Genomic DNA, 10,446 nt, shown 5'->3' on the forward strand with positions numbered 1-10,446 from the left:
CCTAACTTTCAAACTGGCTGTCAAAACTTCCAAAAACTGAACCCTGCTAATAGCCAACAGCAGAAGGAACAGCAAGGGCATGACAAGATTTCTGGCCAAGGCAAATGGATAGAGCAAACCTCATTCACAAAAAACTCACTCACTTTGGCATGATCCATTCAACAGCAACCCTGCTGTTTTGCATTTAATCTTCTCAGTCCAAACACAAAAGCAACCTAACCTGGCCTGGCTTGACAACATCCACATCATCTTGAATGAACATTGCATAGGCCACTTGACAGCAAGGAAACCACCTCCTTCATTCATTTGTCCAAAACTCACCTTTGGCCATTTCCAACAAACAGTCAAACCTCCAAAACTTGACCTGGTTAACATTGTTCCTTCACTCAAACAACCTTGTGAGCTTGTTTTCATCACATTACCCCATCTGCAAGTAGCTCAAAACCACTGTCCCATTGGAAGCTTAGCCATGGCAGATTTGGATGCAAGCACGAACAAGCTTCATTGAGCCAAGTTTACTTCCCCATTCATCTTGTAGGAGCACATTCTTCATCTGTTTCAAGCACTCACCAGCAAAAGGTGGCTGAATCATCACTGCTCATCATTTTGGTTAGTTTTTCGACTTGCTCTTTTTGCTAAATCATGCTGTGTTTGTGAAAGATCTTGTTATGCTGAAATCAATGCCACTTGAACCATTGAAAATGATTCACTATGATGTGAGAAATATGGATTTCAACTTGTATGCTCAAATGTGTTTTGGCTCGATTTGGTTGTGTTTAAACTGATTTAATGAAATCTATTGCTGAAATGTTGATGTACATGGTTTGATGATTACAATGGTATGCTCAATTGACATTTTTGGGAAGAATTGAGAAATCACGATTTGGGATGCCACTGTTCATGAAACCCTAGCTTTGAATTTCCCAGATTTTCCCCATTTTCGTGCTGCCTGGTTTAAACCCCCTCATCCAATCAAAACATTTCATTTTGTGCCCAAAACGACTGTGTTTGGTTAAATGAATCAGGGAATTACAAAAATGCCATTTTCTCAATATTAATTCAATTAGTTTCTTCACTTTGATTACCAATCTTCCAAAATTCATAACTTGCTCATTTTTGATCCAAATTGAATGGGATTTTTTGTGTTGTGTTTATCATGATCTCTACTTTTTTATCATAATTTTTCCAGAATTTTTGGATGAGTGGTTTTTAAATGGCCTTAGGGTTTGTGACATGTGACCAAATTTTGTGCACTTTGCCAAATCAATTTTGAAATGATGAGAATGTATCCAATGGCTCCCAAATTTTTGTGCTTAAACTAGACACACTCATGGTGATTTTGGTGTAGAGTTTGTGAATTTATCATTTGTGGTTTGTGAGATATGATTTTTTGAATTAGGGTGTGACAATTTGTGTCACACCATTGATGTCCAACTTCATGATTTTCATTACCATGTTTCCTTACATCCAAATGACCCCAAATTCTGCATGAACCTACTCTTGTATGTCTAGTTCACATGTGAATTTTCTTGGATTTATTTGAGCTATTTTCCTAATTGTTTGAGATTTTCTCCCCTGCCTAGTCAATAGTTGACTTTGTGTGACACATGTTCCCATTTCATTTGTGAAATTCTCATACTTTATTAGATGGACATGAAATTTTACATGAGATAAGTAGACATCCTCATCTTTGCCATGGTTTTGATCCCATTCATTTATCATACACCATTCTTGACTTATGATTTTTCTAAGTTGATGCATGTTTGGATGACTTCATTGAGCATGTTCAAATTGGCTTTGACTTTCTGATTTTCATTGACTGCCTTCCACTTGTCCAAATGGGATGAAATTTGACATGCTTGCCATGCTATGTTTTAGAAGTGACCATGATTTATTTGGTGATTTTTGGAAATGTTTTAGTTTGCTTTTGATGCAAGTCTTGCTGTTGACTTCTATGAGCTTCTGTTTGCCATACTTTGACCTAAATGGTTCATGAAATGATGGTAGTGATTGATATGAATGTGAACCCAATTGGTTTTGTTTCCTAATTGTTTGAACATGATTTTGGATACTTACCCCTTGCTGCTTTGACTTTCTTAATCTCTTTTGACCCTAGGCTAGCCCTAGTGGTCCTGTTACTCACCTTTGAGTTTATGATTTCAGGTTGACCATCAAATGGCCATTGAGACCAATTCTTTTGACTGAGCTTGCTTGAATATTGTTGTCTAACCTCCTTGTTTTGTAGATGGCTTGGCTCACATGCCTTAAGCTTTGTGCCTTGCATATCCATGTGCCTCTAATTGACTATTGGTGTCTGTTTCTGTTTGTTTTGTTTGAAGTTGCATACTAACATCTGCTTGACTGTTTCAGGTACTTTAGTTGCTTAGTTCCTTGTGAACTTTTTGCTTTGCTTTGCTTATATAAGCAATTTGCATTGAGGTATGTCTCTTTTACTTCATGTAGTCTGGAAGACCTGGCCTGTTACTTGGCCAGGCAACTGTCTGAAGTCCTCCTTAAGAGGCAATGTTTGTGATTGTTTAATTTTGTCCTCGCATAGAGTCAAAGACCTCCTAAGTGAAGAGGCAATTGGTGGAAGGTAGGGATATGCAATCTATCCCCCACTATTCAGTGTGTCATCTGCTTTGCTCACACCACTGTGTTGATGCATTGCAGATACCAACCCAAGATCTTGTGCAATCGCACAGTCGAGTCAGTTTTAAATGTGTAGAAGGGTTCCCACTTTCTGAACCCACACATTCTTGTCTTGAGCTCTCCCAGGCCAGGGATAAGAGTTGTGAGGTCTCATCCTCACTTCATCCTTTCATCTGCTTCACCTTAGCCCCTCAATGGCAAGGTTAAGAGCAACATTCACCCAGTTCCAGAGGTTTGTTTGTTGAGGTTGATATGACCCCTCGACTAAAACCTAACCCTTGTTTGAGCCACTCGTTTGTGTATAGCGTGTGCTATCTGTGCTTGTAGGATTGTTTGACTTGCTTCCTGTGCAAGATAGGATTGTTTGACTTGCTTCCTGTGCAAGATAGGATTGTTTGACTTGCTTCCTGTGCAAGATAGGATTGTTTGACTTGCTTCCTGTGCAAGTTAGGATTAGTTTAGACTTGCTTCCTGTGCAAGTTAGGTTTTGCTTGGCTTGCTTCCTGTGCAAGTTAAGTATGTGTGGCTTGCTTCCTGTGTGAGCCATGCTTAGGATAGGTTGGCCCTCGTGCCATTTAGCTAGAAACCATAACTTAGGGTTGATTTTGCATGACAACATCTAGGCTCGAGTCGTAGTCTCCCTAGAGTTGTGTCTCCCTCTGTTATCTGGTTAGGCTAGTCCTTTATCCCTGCGTAGGGGAACTACATCGCCCTGATCTTCACACCAGATGAAGTATGTAGGCAGGAGATTGAGCTGATCTCTCCGGGCGCCTTTTCTTTCTTTTTGTGTGTGTTGTCTGACCTTTGCTAGGCTCGAGTCCGTGACTCCTTAGCATTTGCTGTCAGTCTGTTTGTGTGTGTTTGACAGTTATAGGCTGAGTCCCCGACTCCCTATCTATCTGTCGTGTTGTTTTGGTTCGGATGCTGACATAAGTCCAGCGATTGGCAGTCAGGCTCCACGTTTGCCTCCTTGCGTGTGTTTAGGTTCGGATGCTGACATAAGTCCAGTAATTGGCAGTCGGGCTCCACGTTTGCCTGTGTCTTGTTTGTTTGTGCGTGTGTCAGCCGAGCTACGAATGCTCTGATTCTTCTCTCGTCCGAGAAGATACGTATGCATAGGATGCGATATCCTAGCGAGCATGTGTCGTTTCCCCAGTCCGAACTACTTCGACTCTGATGTCTATGCCTGATAGACTAAGTAGGCCCAGGATGCGACATCCTGCCGAGTCAGTTTCAGTCAGTTTCTTGTGTCTCTTTCGGCCAGTGTGTGTGAGTAGTTGAGCAGTGTTTAGCAACCAATTTTCCTTTCTAGTGTGCGTGGATCCCGTAGAGTACTACGGATGCGTAGGGGTGCTAATACCTTCCCTTCGCATAACCGACTCCCGAACCCATCCTCTTTGGTCGCGAGACCATGTTCTTTTCCAGGTTTACTCTGAGCGTTTCCTTTCCCTCTTTTGGGATAAATAACGCACGGTGGCGGCTCTGTTGTTCTTTGTTTTCCCGTCGGTTTTTCGCGCGATGCGACAGCTGGCGACTCTGCTGGGGAATAGAAGGAGTTGACCTGTGCTGGTCCATCTTCCCTGAGCGAGTCTCTCCTAGCGCTCTCTAGGTTAGGGTTTTGGTTGCTCTGTGCTGTTTTTCTTTTTTATTATTGCATTCATTTGTATATATTTGCATTTACTGTTTGCATTTATTATGTGCATTGATGTTTGCATTTATTCATATTCATCTGCTGGTTGTCTGTTTCTCTCTGTTGGGGTGGGAGTTACTTGAGGTAAAAGGTCCAATACCCAGACCATGAGTGAAAATCTAGGATACCTAGGAATAGAGTGATTCATGGGAAGCGGGTGGTATGGCGCCACTTAGCGGAACATTGATATCACGAGCAGTTCAGACCCTGGTGGGATGCTGTCGTTACATACTTCGGGTGTGTATATGACAGTATTCTGCGAAAGGTTATTTATGCTGAGTTTCTCTCAAGCTTTACCCTGGCCTAGACTACACCCGTGAGTGGGGAAGGGTTATTTCATTACAGGTACCGTTGGTGACTCGGTTCTGTTGGTGACTTGGTTCTGATGGTGACTTTGTGTTCAGACAGTGTTCAGTTGACCTTAAGTTGGATTTATGTTCTGATTTTGACTGAAGCTTCGACCTAGTGATCAGAATCTGCACAACCAGCCAGCCATGTCTGCATCATGTGCATCATAGCATATTTATTTTTCAAAAGAAACGCATTAAAAAAAAAAATCAAAAAAAAAGAGAAAAAAAGAGAAAAAAAAACTAATCTCTGCATGCATATCATTTCTCAGGTACATTCCTGAGCTTGTCTACTGATAGAGATGGCAACAGTCCCAGAGTTGAAGCGGAAGACCTGTTCCTACAGTTTCCACCGTGAGCCGTTGACTCCGCTAGTTGAGTTGGGTAGCCTCGTGACAGACGATCGACTGAAGAGTTTTGTTGGGCGGTATGGAGATATCTTGACAGTATTGAAGACGGTAGTGGATCCAGTGCCTCTGCAGACGCTTCTTCAGTTCTACGATCCAGAGCTCAGATGCTTCACTTTCCAAGATTACCAGTTAGCACCTACTCTCGAGGAGTATTCTATCCTGTTAGGTATCCCTATTCAGCATCAGACTCCCTTCTTGGACGTTCCAAAGGAGGTCGACTTCAGATTGATTGCCAGAGCTCTCCGGTTGAGTGTTGAGGAGGTCGGTAAGAATTGGAAACCCTGTGGGGAAGTTGTAGGTCTGCCATTGAAGTTCCTGTTGAGAGTAGCCAGAGTTGAAGCAGAGAAGGATGATTGGGAAGTTTTTCACGCACAGTTAGCTGCCATGATCTATGGAGTCATCCTATTTCCCAGTATGCCAAATTTCATTGACTTCACTGCTATCAGCATTTTCATCAGAGGGAATCCAATCCCTACTCTTCTAGCAGATACTTACTATGCTATTCACAGCAGGCATGGTAAGGGAGGAGCCATCAGGTGTTGCCTACCTCTTCTGTTCAAATGGTTCATGTCTCTTCTGCCAGCCAGTGGACCATTTGTGGATACCCAGAGCACTCTTAAGTGGACTCAGAGGGTCATGTCGCTTACTTCCTACGACATCAGGTGGCAGTCGTACCGGATGGATGTGAAGGATGTCATCATAAGTTGTGGTGAATTCCGGGGCGTGCCACTCATAGGGACCAAAGGTTGCATCAATTACAACCCAGTTCTTTCTCTTCGCCAGCTAGGGTTTGTTATGAGCGAAAGACCGCTCGAAGCAGAGATAGCTGAGAGTTTTTGTTTTGAAAAGAAGGATGACCCTGTTAGGTTGGAGCAGATAGGGAGAGCCTGGAGAGATGTGGGAGTGAAGGATGGATCCGTCTTGGGGAAGAAGTTTGCCGTTGCTATGCCCGATTACACTGATTGGGTCAAGAAGAGAGTGGAAACTTTGTTGTTACCCTATGATAGGATGGAGCCGTTGCAGGAGCAACCACCTTTGATCCTTGCTGATAGTGTGTCTGCTGAACACTATAAGCAAGCCCTAATGGAGAACCGCCGTTTGAGAGAGAAGGAGCAAGATACCCAGATGGAGTTGTACAAAGCTCAGGCTGATAAGCTGCACTTGGCCCATCAACTCAGGGAGGTGCAAGGAGAAGATGCTAGCAGACTGAGAAGCAAGAAGAGATCCTACGAGGAGATGGAGAGTATGCTAGATGCAGAATACCGGGAGCGCTTGAGGCTGCAGAGGGTTGAGGCCAGCTATCAGAAGAAGATCAGAGACTTGGAGAAGCAACTCAGAGATAAAGACATCCAGTTGAAAAAGGAAGTAGACTTGAGACAGGCATCGGAGAACCACCTTGGAGGAGAAGTCTTGGAGCTGAGAAGACAGTTGAAAGAGAAGATCACTCCTTTACCAGATTGTTCAGAATGCTCACTGTTGATAGACCAATGCCGTTACCTGAAGACCCTCATTCCGGAAGACCGTCTGTCTTAGTTTGTATCTCTGATTGCATTTTGTTGAGAATCACCTCCAGGCTTGTTGGATGGGATTCATTTGCGTGTAAGCCATCTCTTGGATCTTTTTGTTGAGAATCACCTCCAGGCTTGTTGAATGGGATTCTTTTTCTTTGTACGTTGTTTATCCAGATATTCTGTTGACATTGGTTGTATGCCTTTTACCCTTATGTATGTATAAGGATGTCAGCATTTCCTTGTATCTGTTTTGTTCTCTTGTTGCTGCAGGTTGCCATCTTTTCAGAATGGGTCAGGCTCTTTGAATGCCTGAGAAATGAGCATATCATGTGCATCATACGCATCATTTGTATCATACTCATATCATTTTGCATAACAGGTGTTCTTGATCGTGACTTCTCACTCTTGGTTCCTGTTCAGGCAGGATAGCTGATCAACGTCCGCACCGCTACTCAACAAGACTGAATCAACAGAGAAGTATGGATCAATTTCAAGCTGAGTTGGATGAGATGAAGGCAAGCATGGCCCAGTTTATGAATATGATGCAAGGGGTTGCGCAAGGTCAAGAAGAACTTCGAGCTATGGTTCAGAGACAAGAGGCTTTGAATCCACCGATCAACCATGCTCCGCCAGAGGGAGGCCCAGTCAATGATAACAATATTGCTGCTGCTGTACCCGTCAACAACTATGCTGTAGGTGATGAGTTGGGGGGTATTCGAATCAACGGTCAACCTATTGTTCCAGATACCGCTAATGCCAGAGCAATCCGTGCCCCGGCCCGTAATCCTGTTCCGATTGTTGACAGACAAGAGGATATGTTCTCTCTGCTCAGTGAAGACGAAGACGTTCTGGGAAGGGTTAATGAGAGAGACCGCAAAGTTGAGGCTCTTGCTGAGAAGATCCGTGCTATGGAAAGTCAAAATTCTCTTGGTTTTGATGTTACTAATTTGGGATTGGTTGAAGGTTTGAGAATCCCTCACAAGTTCAAAGCACCGTCTTTCGATAAATACAACGGTACTTCTTGCCCTCGCACCCATGTGCAGGCTTATTATCGAAAGATCTCTGCGTATACTGATGATGAAAAGATGTGGATGTATTTTTTCCAAGATAGTCTATCTGGGGCTTCTTTGGACTGGTACATGGAATTGAAGAGAGATTCTATCCGCTGTTGGAGGGATCTGGGTGAGGCCTTTTTGAGGCAATACAAACACAACATGGACATGGCACCGAGCCGGACTCAGCTGCAGAGTCTATGTCAGAAATCCAATGAAAGCTTCAAGGAGTATGCCCAGAGGTGGCGTGAACTGGCTGCTAGAGTTCAACCCCCTATGCTGGAGAGGGAGTTGACAGACATGTTTATTGGTACTCTTCAAGGTGTGTTTATGGACCGGATGGGGAGCTGCCCATTCGGTAGTTTTTCTGATGTTGTCATTTGTGGAGAGAGGACTGAGAGTTTGATCAAAACTGGGAAGATTCAAGATGCTGGTTCCTCTTCTTCTAGGAAGCCGTTTGTTGGGGCACCTCGTCGAAGGGAGGGTGAAACTAATGCTGTTCAACACCGCAGAGATCAGAACAGAATTGAATACCGTCAAGCTGCTGCAGTAACCATTCCGACACCTCAACCTCGTCAACAACAACAAAGAGTTCAACAACCGCAACAACAACAACAACAACAACAACAGCGCCCTTTCCAGCCTAGGCAGAAGTTACAGGCTGATAGAAGATTTGATCCTCTGCCTATGTCTTACGCAGAACTACTACCCGAACTACTCAGGTTGGGGATGATTGAGTTGCGTACAATGGCTCCGCCTACAGTATTGCCTCCTGGATACGACGCCAATGCCCGTTGTGACTTTCACTCTGGGGCACCAGGCCACCATACTGAGAAGTGTCGAGCTCTCCAGCACAAGGTTCAAGATTTGATCGATGCCAAGGCAATCAACTTCGCTCCGGTGCCTAACGTCGTGAACAACCCTATGCCTCAGCATAGTGGGCATAGAGTGAACAACATTGAAGGGAAAGAAGCTGAAGATCTGGTTGTTAATGTTGATGACGTTCAGACCTCTCTGCTAGTCGTGAAGGGTCGTCTGCTGAATGGGGGTGTCTACCCGGGCTGTGATGAGAATTGTTTGGGCTGTGCAGAATCTGAGAATGGTTGCGACCAGTTGAGGACCGGTATCCAGGGTATGATGGATGAAGGTTGTTTGCAATTCAGTAGGGCTGTAAAAGATCGTGGAACAGCGTCAACTATCACCATTTACTTTAAACCGTCTGAAGAACGTGGACCAAGGGTCGTCAGTGCACCTGCAGCAAATGGTACCCCAGTTACCATTCCCGTGCCTGTAACCATCAGTGTTCCCACTACTATCGTGGCGTCTGAAAGAAGGGTTGTTGAGAATAGTAGAGCCGTGCCGTGGAAGTATGATAATGCTCACCGCAGTTACAGAAGGGCTGAAAGTCAGACAAGACCAGTGAATCAAACTCCAGTGACAATTGGTTTACCTAATAGAGTTCCTGCAACTGTTGGTCCGGCTGTGGATAATGTAGGGGGTCCAGGAGGTTTTACCAGAAGCGGTCGTCTATTCGCACCGCAGCCTTTGAGGGACAATAATGCCGAAGCTCTCGCCAAAGCAAAGGGTAAGCAAGCTGTGATTGAGGAAGAACCTGTCCAGAAGGAAGCGCCCGAGGGCTCATTTGAGAAAGACGTGGAGGAGTTCATGAAGATAATCAAGAAGAGTGACTACAAGATTGTGGATCAGTTGAATCAGACTCCGTCCAAGATTTCTATACTTTCACTATTGATGTGCTCTGAGGCACACCGTAATGCCTTGCTGAAGATGTTGAATTTGGCTTACGTGCCTCAAGAGATTTCTGTCAATCAACTGGAGGGTGTGATGGCCAATGTGAGCACCAGACATGGTGTAGGTTTCACTAACCTGGACTTACCACCTGAAGGGCGAAACCATAACAAAGCCTTGCACATCACCATGGAGTGCAAGGGGGCAGTGTTGTCTCATGTATTGGTAGACACCGGGTCGTCGCTGAATGTGTTGCCTAAGCAGATTCTGAGGAAGATTGATGCGGAAGGGTTCGTGCTTAATCCCAGTGATCTGATCGTTCGTGCTTTCGACGGATCCAAACGTTCTGTGTGTGGAGAAGTTACCTTGCCTGTGAAGATAGGTCCTGAGGTATTCGATATCATCTTCTATGTTATGGACATCCAGCCCGCCTATAGTTGTTTATTGGGGCGTCCATGGATTCATGCAGCAGGGGCAGTCTCGTCGACTCTCCATCAGAAGCTCAAGTATGTCTGGAACGGTCAGATTGTGACTGTGTGCGGTGAAGAAGAGATTCTGGTGAGTCATCTATCCTCGTTCAAATATGTTGAGGTGGATGGCGAGATCCACGAAACCTTATGCCAGGCGTTTGAGACTGTGGCTCTTGAGAAAGTGGCGTACGCTGAGCAGAGGAAGCCGGGTGCTTCAATTACTTCTTACAAGCAGGCTAAGGAGGTTGTTGATTCTGGAAAAGCTGAAGGCTGGGGCAAGATGGTGGATTTGCCGGTTAAAGAAGACAAATTTGGTGTTGGTTATGAGCCTCTCCAAGCAGAGCAGAATGGTCGAGCGGGTCCGAGTACCTTTACCAGCGCTGGGCTGATGAATCATGGCGACGTCTCTGCAACCGGTATTGAAGACTGTGACGGTGATTGCGATTTGGACAACTGGGTTCGCCCGTGTGCACCAGGGGGGTCTATCAACAATTGGACAGCTGAAGAAGTGGTTCAAGTTACTCTTCTGACAGAGTAATTTTCTGTTGTTTTGTCATTTTGCATGAAA

The sequence above is a fragment of the Lathyrus oleraceus genome, chromosome 1, assembly GCF_024323335.1.
Source record: "Lathyrus oleraceus cultivar Zhongwan6 chromosome 1, CAAS_Psat_ZW6_1.0, whole genome shotgun sequence".
NCBI classification, from domain to species: domain Eukaryota; kingdom Viridiplantae; phylum Streptophyta; class Magnoliopsida; order Fabales; family Fabaceae; genus Lathyrus; species Lathyrus oleraceus.